We start from the raw sequence: 10,924 nt of genomic DNA, 5'->3' as shown, positions 1-10,924 counted from the left end.
CAAAGCACCTTTAGCTCCCAAATAAGCAAAAAATAATAATAACATTGAAACTTGGTCGAAACTTAGACTCATCTCAGAAAACGCTCATGTACACTTTTAAAAAAAAAAAGCAAGTTAAATATCATGGTCATTCTTCAAAACACCAAAAATATGTGTCGTCAAGTCATTGGTTTTCCAAATAGGAAATGTCTGTCTGTCAAAGGGATAATCCGGGCCAAGCCAAAACCGGATGTCGCCTGAAAGTTAAAGTTGCACTCCACGGCTTCACTAAAATAGCACACTACTATAGGAGGTCGCTCGCACATACGAGCGTGACCCCAAACATGATTACAAGACGCGAAAAACAACCGACGAGCCCCAACACTTGGGGGCTCGCGAAAAGTGGACTCCAACAGGGAGCGCCAATCAAAATCACATTCCCAGACTGCGCCACGCACTATAACATGTTTGTATATCTCAAAAAATATATTGTTGAACAAAAATATACACAGTGTGGACCCACTTATAGGACACATCTAATCAGGAAATATTACGACCCACCAACAGGTTGTAATCACAAAAGCCCTTCTACATAGGCAAAATAAGAAATTCAAAATGGGCTCGCCCACCCTCAGCGGGCGGGGTCTGCGTCACTAGTCGCGCAGGTCCTCAGTTTTCGAAAGAAATAAAATCTTCAAATTTAAAATAGGCTCGCCATCTCCAGCCGGCGGGGTCTACGGCGCAAACCACGTAGGTCCTTATTTTCAAAAAAAAAACAAAATAAAAATTTCAAAACAGATTCGTCCACTTCTATTGGACGGGGTGTCCACCCTCAGCGGACAAGGATCGCCACCTTCAGCGGGCGGGGTCTACGTCACAAACCGCGTAGGTCCTTATTTTCAAAAAAATTTTAAACAGATTCGTCCACTTCTATCGGACGGGGTTTCCACCCTCAGCGGACAAGGATCGCCACCTTCAGCGGGCGGGGTCTACGTCACAAATTGCGTAGGTCCTTATTTTCAAAAACATCAAACAGATTCGTCCACTTCTATCGGACGGGGGGTCCACCCTCAGAGGACAGGCTCGCCCACCTTCAGCGGGCGGGGTCTGCGTCACTAACAGCGCAGGTCCTTAGTCGCTGCAGCGATAACTTTTATTGGTTTTCCCTTTTTCCAAAAATTAAAGGATTGGTTTGTTGGATTTTCCTTCGTTTTACATCCTATAAAAACAAGGGGGTTTTCTCGTTTAGCTAGCCCTGAAAATGAGAATCTTTAAAAACGTTTTACCTCGTGATTGGGCTTGGCCAGGCCCAATTACACTTTACAGCTTTAACTTCGAAAACATCTGTAGTTACTCCCAATGACAAAGTGAGGGAGTTTCTACGTACCTTTAGATCCTTCCAATGACAAAGTGAGGAAGTTTCTATACTATCAGTTGACAAATCCCAATGACACGTGAGGGATATGTCGACACTTCAAGTGATGACCCTTAAGTCAAATGTTATCACTCGGGGGCTCGTTAGACCCTCGCAAAACAGGTCACATATACCATGGCTTGTGTGACGCACTCCGTCTAATACTTTGACCATCATCTTACTCCAAGACTAGTCAAAGTGGGGGCTAACTGTAGACACCTACTTTTGTCCCCATTCCCGCAAGGGAATGGTTCGATGATGAAAGCATAAAAACTCCACTTGACAACGCATCTCCTATAAAATAAACGAATCTCGATTCCCTATTTCATTTCACCCGAAACCCACTATTTATGGAAACCTGCTAAAAATAGTAACTGCCGTAAAAGGTAGCGTCTAAAAGTGGCAAATCATAAAAGATAGAAACCTGTCAGAATTAGGTGTTGCACTCCAACATAAATCCTAAATGAGATAGAAAACCGCGGGAATCCTATTCCTGATAGGATTCCGAAATAAGAGTTACGTATTAATTAAAATCCTAACGAGCCTAGAGTTCGTAACGGGCCCAGACGCATTCCGTCACAAAATTGATACGCGCTAAAAGACTCGAATTAATCTCAAACTCTACGGATTTTAGAATCCGAATCTGACTAAACAAAAACTGCCCAGACCCTATTTTCAACGCCTGGCTCTGGGCGCCGAAATCTTCGGCGCCCAGGCCTGGGCGCTGAAATCTTCGGCGCCCAGGCCTGGGCGCTGAAAATACCGGGGTACGTCTCTTTTCCTAATTCTTTGTGGATTAGAACTCTGCAATTCTATCTTTCCGCGAACTCTTTCCTATAAATAGGCCCCTAGTTTCGACGTAAAACAACACACAACAACACATAATTATCTCTGAGTATTGACTCTAAACCCCTTAGCCTAAGCCTCTCGCTGCGAAACTGTTCACGCGTTCTGTCGCAATCGATCCATAAATCGAACAGAACGTATCCTGTCCCATATTCGAGATTCGTTAAATAAAAAGGAGAAATAGCAAAGTCAAAGTGGTTAGTTTTCTGAGAACCGTGACGCACCTCTCAAGGGTGCGTCGTAATGTGTCCCTTTTCGATGATTTAACCGCTTTCCTCACCCTTTTTATGAACTGTTAAACTAACCTAATCTGAATGTTCTATCACGCCTAACAAATATGATATTTTTGGGAAATCGGATTATCATGCTAGGTCCCTTAATGCTATTTAAATCAGATAATCACGATCGAATTAGTATTATATGTTGCATATTGCTAAAATCAATTCAGATTAGTTTAATAATTAACGCATGTCCCTTCAATTATTTATGCTGAGCTAGTAAGGATATCCTGCCTCTGAGTTATCGAAGAGCGAGTACTCCTCTCGGTAGTTACAGTCCCCCGAACCCTCAATCTCTACCTTGCGGGTGTACGTTGAGAGATCCCCACACCAGGGATCACAAGGGAACCTACGGCCGTCGTGGTCAAACATAATTGCACTCCCTTTATGTCACGATAACCGGGTTTTGTCAGTTTTTCTCATTGTCGTTAAAAACTGAATGGCGACTCCTATATTACTAGTCAATTGGGTGTATACTCACAGGAAATCCAATTACACTTGATTGAATAAAAAGAATCGTCACACCCACGAGGGACAGGTCACGCATTGCATTAGCCTCGCGCTTTTTCGACCCCCTCACACATAGAAATTATTATTTTAATTTCCCACGCAACAACTCATGGTCTCCAATCCATGTTGCCATTTCAAAACACGATGCTCTTTAGCTCGACCTTGTCAATGGTTAACTCCAAAGGAATCTTAATACCCAGTATGCACTAAGTTTTGCCTTGGTCCGTCATTGATGAATAATTTTCAAATCTAAGTTATTAGCATTTGAATGTTATTTTCAGAATAGAGAGATATGTGTATGACACACATAGGACCAATTAAGTTTTATGTACTTCCACTAAACTTCTTATATATCTATAAGAATCATGTACATTTTATAAAACTAAAATACTTATTAGCTTCACTAAAATACAATTCCAATTCCCAATTGCTTGCTTAAATCTGTACTTAGATTTCATAAGCTAGCATTCATTTCAAGCATTATTTGGATCCACAAATCCTATGACATGCCATGTACATAGTTTTCTTCCAACATTTGATTGAGGAATACGTTTTGTCATCCAATTGCCATATGTACCAATATGCAATCATTGCTTGAATTATAGACTTAAGCATTACGATTTTGCATGAGGCTTCAACACAATCCACGTCGTGAATTTGCTTGTAACCTTTAGCAACTAATCTAGCTTTGTGTGTGAACACAATTCCATGTTTGATGGTTTTTATCCTTAAAACAAACTTCCAACCAATAGGTGTGAAACTATTCTTGCAAATCAACAAAATTTTAATTTTGTCATCAAAACATTTAGTATGTTTTATGGCCTCTAACCATTTAAAACATTTGAGTCTATATATGGCCTCTATCCATTTTAGGGAATCTGGGTTTCGTCATAGCTTTCTTACAGGTCACAAACTCATTAATCTACATGATAATAGTTTGACTGCAAGTTGTAGGTTTCTTTACTATCTAATAGAAGAATCGCATAGCTTCAGTGACCTGAACTCCATGTTTCTTCACTATCTAATAGAATAATCTCATAGTTTCAGTGACTTGAATTCTATGCCTACTTGGGTATAGAACATCAAACAATAGAATATCAATAGCCACTTGAAAGTCCTTTGAATATTCTGTTCTCCTTGAAGCACTTGTAAAGTCTTCTAAGAGATGTCTATTCTTTAAAGCCACTTCTAAAGTCCTTAAGAATAAGTGTTCGGATTTTCTGAAGAACTTCGAAAAGCCTCCGGAATGTCCGTTTATGTTTGTTGTTCGCCTCGAAGACTTTCGAGGTCTATTTTCTCCCACTTGTCATTTTGGAAACGAATCTCCAAAAGGACATCATTTCGAGCAAACAAACATTATGTTCTCAAAAATTCGTGGTAGAAACAATACCCTTGTGTCTCATTTGAATAAATCACAATGAAACATATATCTATACTTGGGCCTTAGTTTGTTGAATAACAAACACGAAGCTCCCACATAGTTTAGCAACTCTTTAGATATATAATTATGAAAAGATATTCTGAAATTACTTTTCAGTAGCTTTGACGAATTTGGTTTAGTTTGGTGGTAGTTGAGCATTTTGTTTTAGAAATCACTACTACAAAATAGGGAATAGAAAACGCCAAATAGAGAACAGTTAAGTTTGCTAAACGTTTTCTAGGAGTATAGAGAACGCATTTCGCTCATAACAGTTGTATGAAGAAAAGAATAGAGAATTGTTACCTTACTTAACCGTCTTGTATTATTTACCATAACAAAAAAAAATTGATTAAAATACTCAGTAAAATATAAACCTATGTCCAGCATAACTGTTTTACATTCTTTTACGTACAAAATTATTTTACAATATAAAAAAACCTTAATTTAAAACTTTTTTTTAATTGAGTAAAGAAATTATTTTGCAAATCATTATCCTTGATCACTTAACAAAATTAAACAATTTTTTAAAGAACCATATTTAACCAGAGTTACGCCAGATCTAAAAAAAAAGATCTACAAAGTAAGTTCCAAACCCCTTAACATTCTATACTGAAACCATTGTACTCCCGCAAAAACTCCCGAAAAAACCCACAGAAGCAGTTTGACACCCACCACCGCCGCTACACACTTGCACCACCGCTCCATTGCGCCGTCCACCTTCCGTCTACTTCCGACCTCCGCTGAGCCCTGGCTTCTCAATTTTGAGGTTAGTGTGGTTAATTTTGTTTTTTTCATAATATTAATTCAACTAATAACCTAGGATTATGAATTAAAGAATTATAGCTTGTTAATTGCAAAATTAAAAGAGTAAGGAATTCTTTTGGTCGAATTATAGTCGAATTGCTTGATTAATTGCTGTAGAATTGCTGACGATTTCTGGACGAATTGCTTAATGAATCGGTGTAGAATTGCTTGATGAATTGCTGTAAAATTGCTGTCGAATTGCTTGATGAATTGCTGTAGAATTGATGTAAGCCTGTGTTGTAATTGCTTGATGAATTGCTGTAGAATTGCTTGATGAATTGCTTGATGAATTGCTGTCGAATTGCTTGATGAATTGCTGTCGAATTGTCGAATTGCTTTAAAAATTTGAGTTCACCTCATGACCTCCTTTGTAATATCCGATAATATGATATAACATTAAAATAAAGATAAATATAGCATGCACTGAAAGGATATACAAACTACACAAAGAGATATAGAGTGAATTTAAGAACTGTTATAATTAGAAAAATAGATATTCACTGATAAAAGAGACTCACATCCTGTGGTTGTTGATTACAGGCAACTGAAAAATATAATCGTACTGGATACAAGTAACACGTTAGAGCAGCAAATGGTTCAATAGAATCAGTAAATTATTGTTTCACTTATTCAATTTCTCGATTTGTCTATTTGGTTTTCTCCATTTATGTTCTTCTGTTTCTGTTTTAGGTCACGTTTGAAATGTTAGACCTATATGTTAAAGTTGTACAAAGCTTTGGTTATGTGGCTGGATTGCCAAATGTTACCTCCCCACTAGCTCACTTGCTGATCATTTTAAGTTAGTGCAAAATTGGTCTCGTAATTTGATTTCAACAGTTCAGTCTCGTCTATTAATAAGCATTGAACTGTTAGAGAATATGTCTTTGGTTTTCAGATTTTATTGGGAAGTTGTTGATTTTTTTTTGTCGTTGTCAAAAATCTTATTTTGAATTGATCCACGACGGTCCTATTATCTTGCCTTATATCGCTTTTGGATTTTATACTGAACAGAATCAGAAAAGAACCCTAGCTAAGTAATCTAGTCCAACTCTCCAATGAAGGTGCAACTTTTAAGACTGGCGAACTAATTTACATCTTCATTTTTTAACTGCTTGATCAATTTTTCATGCACAAGTAAATCATGATAGTCAAGACTAAGGAGACCTTGGAGGTGATTCTAGCCCTCATGAGGGCTGAAAGTTCTGCTGACTGTTTCTACTGCTATGAGTGTCATCTTGCTCATCTTCCTCATGATCTATTATCTTTATGACAGAGTCATCTTGCTCATCCCCTGCACCCTCTACCATATTTTATTTTTCTACAGGCTCAACCTTGGCTGATCATCGACTGGTTCTAGTTCGACAGTGATGATCGATTATTTCACTCTGATGTTCTACTGCAGGTTCCTGTATTCAGATGCTAAAGTTCCTTGGAAAGAACTGTCAAGTAGACAAGTACTTTCAAGAAACCTATCCAGACAACACAGAAAATGGAGAAAAAGAAGAGCTTTTGGTTTCGCTCAAAGGTGTATGGAAAGAAAACAAGAGCAGCTTGACGTTACTAATCTCCACTAGTGCCTTTAGGTCAATAAATCTCACAAATTCACTACACATTAAATGCCGTTTTTCTTTCATTCTTTCTCTACTTGTACTACTGTCTAGTATAATGTTTTAATGACTATTTGTCTTGTAGCAGTAACGGCTCTTGTGCACTCCTTGCCACCTACTGCTCTTGTTGTTGCTTTGTTATTTGTTGGTGCTCTACCCCTGCTGTCAGCCTTTGGGCCTCTCTTGGGTCGCCTACGATACACAATGGGGTCATAACACTATTGTTGTCGTTATCCCGATTGTCTGGTCACTATCACTTATCATAGTCATAATAGCTACATTATTCATTTTACAGAGGAAGAAGTAGAAAAACCATAACAGTAAGACATAATGCAAAATTTTGTTTTGCAGTGAGTTAAAAGATTTTTGTTTCTTGACTACTTGTTATATAGTTTGACCTTTGTTATCTCTGTCAACCCAAAGGAAGAAATTGAAACACTCCAGTCTTTACAATATAGTCTTGGAACCGTCAAGGTTGAAACAAACGGTTTTTCTGATGACAATTATCTCGGAGAAGGTAGATTCGGCACAATTTATAAGGTAAACATACTTTCCTACAATCTATCAAATAATTGGTTGTCACCTGAAGTTAACTGGTCATTTTTTCTTTTTAAGGGAAAACTACCTGATGGGTAAGGAAGTTTTAGATATGAATGATGATGTGGAAAGATTCACCAAATGTTAAGCCATATGATTTATTTTGATGATTTGATTTGTAGCAGCAGGGTTTGCTTTGATTCTGGTGGGGCACAAGTTCAGGGAGTGGGGGTTGGTAAAGAATTTGTGGGACTTTTGGTTTAGAGATTTAGTTGGATTTGTAGATATGAATGAAAATATAGAAAGATTCACCAAACCTCAAGCCATTTGATTTGTTTTGATAATTTGATTACTAGCAGCCTGGTTTTGTTTGATTCTGGTGGGGGTTGGTTGGAGCATAATTGGTGAGATTTTTAGGTTTACATGTTTAGTTCAGTAGTGAATTAGTGCCATTTGCATTTAAGTGTCATAAATAGCTGAACGCTGGTGAATAAGATAACATTTCAGTTAAATGGCTGTATCTAATTATTGTATTTTTTGTGTGTACTTAGCAGTTACCACTATTAAGATGTTTACTGCTTCGAGGAAGATTCAAAAATAAAGGGGTGTTAATCCAACTGACCTTGAGGAGAATCTTGCTCAGGTATATTCTGAAAATTGTATTGCCAACTGAGAATTAATTTGTGGAAAAGCTATGAATGCGCTTGAGACCAAAAACAAGGATATGGGAACTGAATTGAAGGATCTGTTTACAAACTCTGTTGCGCAAGTGATACATAGTGTTTACGTTGATGCCATGCGAATTCAGTTTGCCTTGAGGTTTGATGAGGTTGCCTTTTACCTTTATGCAGTCAAGTTGACATTTCGAACAACAAGAAGGCTATTGTTGTCCACGTTCAATACAGATTGAGAAAATCTATAGCAAGGAATTGCGGTGAAGAGGCTAGCAAGGAATTTAGTTCAGGGAGATGTACTTACAGTTCAAAAATGAAATTCTGATATTAGCTAAGATTCAGCACAGAAAAATGGTGGAAAAAAAAAGGATTCTGCTTTGAAGAAGAAGAAATGCTTCTAAATTATGAGTTTGTGATCAATAATGCCTTTACAATTTTTTGTTTTGTACGTAGCATTCCTGTAAATACCAAAGGAAGAGAAAAAAGAAAGAAATAAGGTATTATGTAAATATTTAATTTTTGTCCCTTTCCATATTATAAACGCACATGAGTATCTTGTAAAAAGTACGTTACTTTTTAATATATATGATTTTTAATATTATGTAATTTTTAATATATTTAATGCTTATTTATGTAACATATATATATATATATATATATATATATATATATATATATATTATATATATATATATATTATTAAAAAAAAAGGTGGAATAGAGGACGGTTATCTAAGAAAATCGTCCTCTATGTTTATGTAAAAGAGGAAGAATAGAGTACGGTTACCTTAGAAACCGTCTTCCATCTTAATGTAAAAAAGGAGGAATAGAGTACGCCTATCTAAGAAAATTGTCCTCTATTTTAATTAATAGATAACAGTTAAGTGCCTTAACCGTTCTCTATTCCTTCTAAATTTTTAGATTTAAGGAAGGGAATAGAGGACGGTTAACTTAGACCACCATAGTCTATTCCTATGTATATAGAACGCCTGTCTCAACCGTCCTCTAAACTATAGAGATCGCTTAGCAGGAGAACGGTTCTCAGGCGTCCTCTAAAGCCTATTTCAACAGTTCTCTATTCCCTTTTTTGTAGTAGTGAATTATAGGAAAAGTCTTTATGATTCATCATTGATCGAATCAAGTACTAATTGACTTCGATCATTCCACTTAGATATGCCATATATCATGGAGCTAGATTGTGAAATTACAACACACAATCATTGATGATCATTTTTTGTCTCTAGCAATCATTAACATGATCTATCCTAGATCTTTATGATTTCTTACCAAGTGGGATTTATACTTCTGAATCTTTGAACTAGCCAAACAGATTAAAACTTATATCACATTGAGTTAATAAACCTATATTCACTCAAATCTGTGTGAAATAATAAAGTCATAAAACCTTTCTTTAGCTTTGAACTCTATCGTCTAGGCGTTCTAACAATAGTTCATATCTTTTGTTACTTTCAACAAGTAAGACTAGCTTGTCTTGAATTGATCTAGAAATCAATCAACTTTCAAAAGTCCATCAAAATAAAGCTTATGAATGTTAACTTGTTGATATGGTCTAAGCAACAATGCCAAAGATTAGTGGAACTCAAATCAAGGGTTTGATTTGAACCTAGTAAAGTTTTTATGGTTAAAGAGTTGTTTGTTTTAATCAAGTATATTGACTCATCCCGTAAATGACCATTTCGTTCAAATAAACAAACAAACATTGTTTTTGTTCTTCTAAATGTGTGTCTTCTGTGTTTGAAAGCAGAAATTTAGGTATGCTGATTGTGGAACAAAATAGCCATTAAGTTCCAGCCTTTGAAAGGACTTAAAACAAACTAGATGACCCTACAACTAATGTAGCATTGCCATGCTTTATTTCCCATATATTTGTAGGTCAATAGTGTAGCCTAGCTTCCATTGTTTGAGTTATTACCGAAGTAAAAACCTCAAGCGGTATATGATACCAAGGAATTTTGATTGCTAGGTCACTTCTCTTTAAACATAAACTTATAGGTAGAAACGGAATCGTAAATTCCTTTCATTTGTTCCTTGTTTTCCTATTTCTTGTACCCTTTCTTATAGTCTTAAAAATTGAATTTTCTAGTGTTGACTTTTATACTTTGTTAGACATGTCCAATTCACTCCAACAAGGTTCTTACCATTTTATGTTGAATATTAAGTTTCAACTAGATCATCTTACCAAAATCTTCTAAAGTTCTCTAAGCATCGACCTATTCGAATGTCTAGGGACTAGACTCATTCGAGAATTAAATGGACAAAGATCGATATTAGGTTGTTAACCATTGGTTAAGCTGAGCGTTTAAACTCAATGCTTTATGATCTCAAAACTACATTGTATTTTTGAATCCACAAGCACTAATCGGTTCGCCATTCGATTTTGATATTCGAAAACAACCATAAAAGTCGCTAAAAGAAACGTACATTTTAAATTGCTCATTTTCTCTCATTTCCGTGAAACGTTCTTGGATTCATTACCAATCAAGGAAATTTACTGTTACCTTTCTAAAAGGATTTACTGCAGTGCAAGATATTTAATTATAAACAATAATTAAAACATAAATTGAAGCATGCAAAGTCTAAACATTTATCATGAATAATAACTTGAAAATTAAAGCAATCATGCAATTCAAACAAGTTATTAGCATTTTATTCGACTTTATTGTTCTGGCAGGTGTGAATAAAATGATTCCAAGACCCTAAAAACCATTGAAGAATTAAGCACATTATGTATTTAGACTCAATTATGAAATCTTTTAGGTAAGCAAAAGCTTTTTGCTATTAGTCTAGAAACTACTCTTGGTTGATAGGTACGTCTAAGAGCTTATTAGGTAAACC

General features: G+C 36.1%; 1 long non-coding RNA gene across 5 annotated transcripts; it reads left to right on the top strand.

The window, feature by feature from the left end:
• The first annotated feature begins 4,911 nt into the window (after positions 1-4,911).
• Positions 4,912-8,675, top strand: LOC110796362 (uncharacterized). Of its 5 annotated transcripts, none has more exons than XR_002535558.2 (4): positions 4,931-5,213; positions 5,792-7,398; positions 7,950-8,038; positions 8,247-8,675. It is a non-coding gene; the product is annotated as an uncharacterized lncRNA (long non-coding RNA). The 5 variants fall into 5 exon arrangements; XR_002535560.2 differs by having other exon boundaries at positions 4,942-5,213; positions 6,576-7,398; XR_002535561.2 differs by having other exon boundaries at positions 4,944-5,213; positions 6,654-7,398.
• The last annotated feature ends 2,249 nt before the right edge of the window (positions 8,676-10,924 follow it).

The sequence above is a fragment of the Spinacia oleracea genome, chromosome 2 (assembly GCF_020520425.1).
Source record: "Spinacia oleracea cultivar Varoflay chromosome 2, BTI_SOV_V1, whole genome shotgun sequence".
Lineage (NCBI taxonomy): Eukaryota > Viridiplantae > Streptophyta > Magnoliopsida > Caryophyllales > Amaranthaceae > Spinacia > Spinacia oleracea.
The sequence above is the reverse complement of the archived record's forward strand: the minus strand, read 5'-3'. Positions and strand labels throughout refer to the sequence as shown.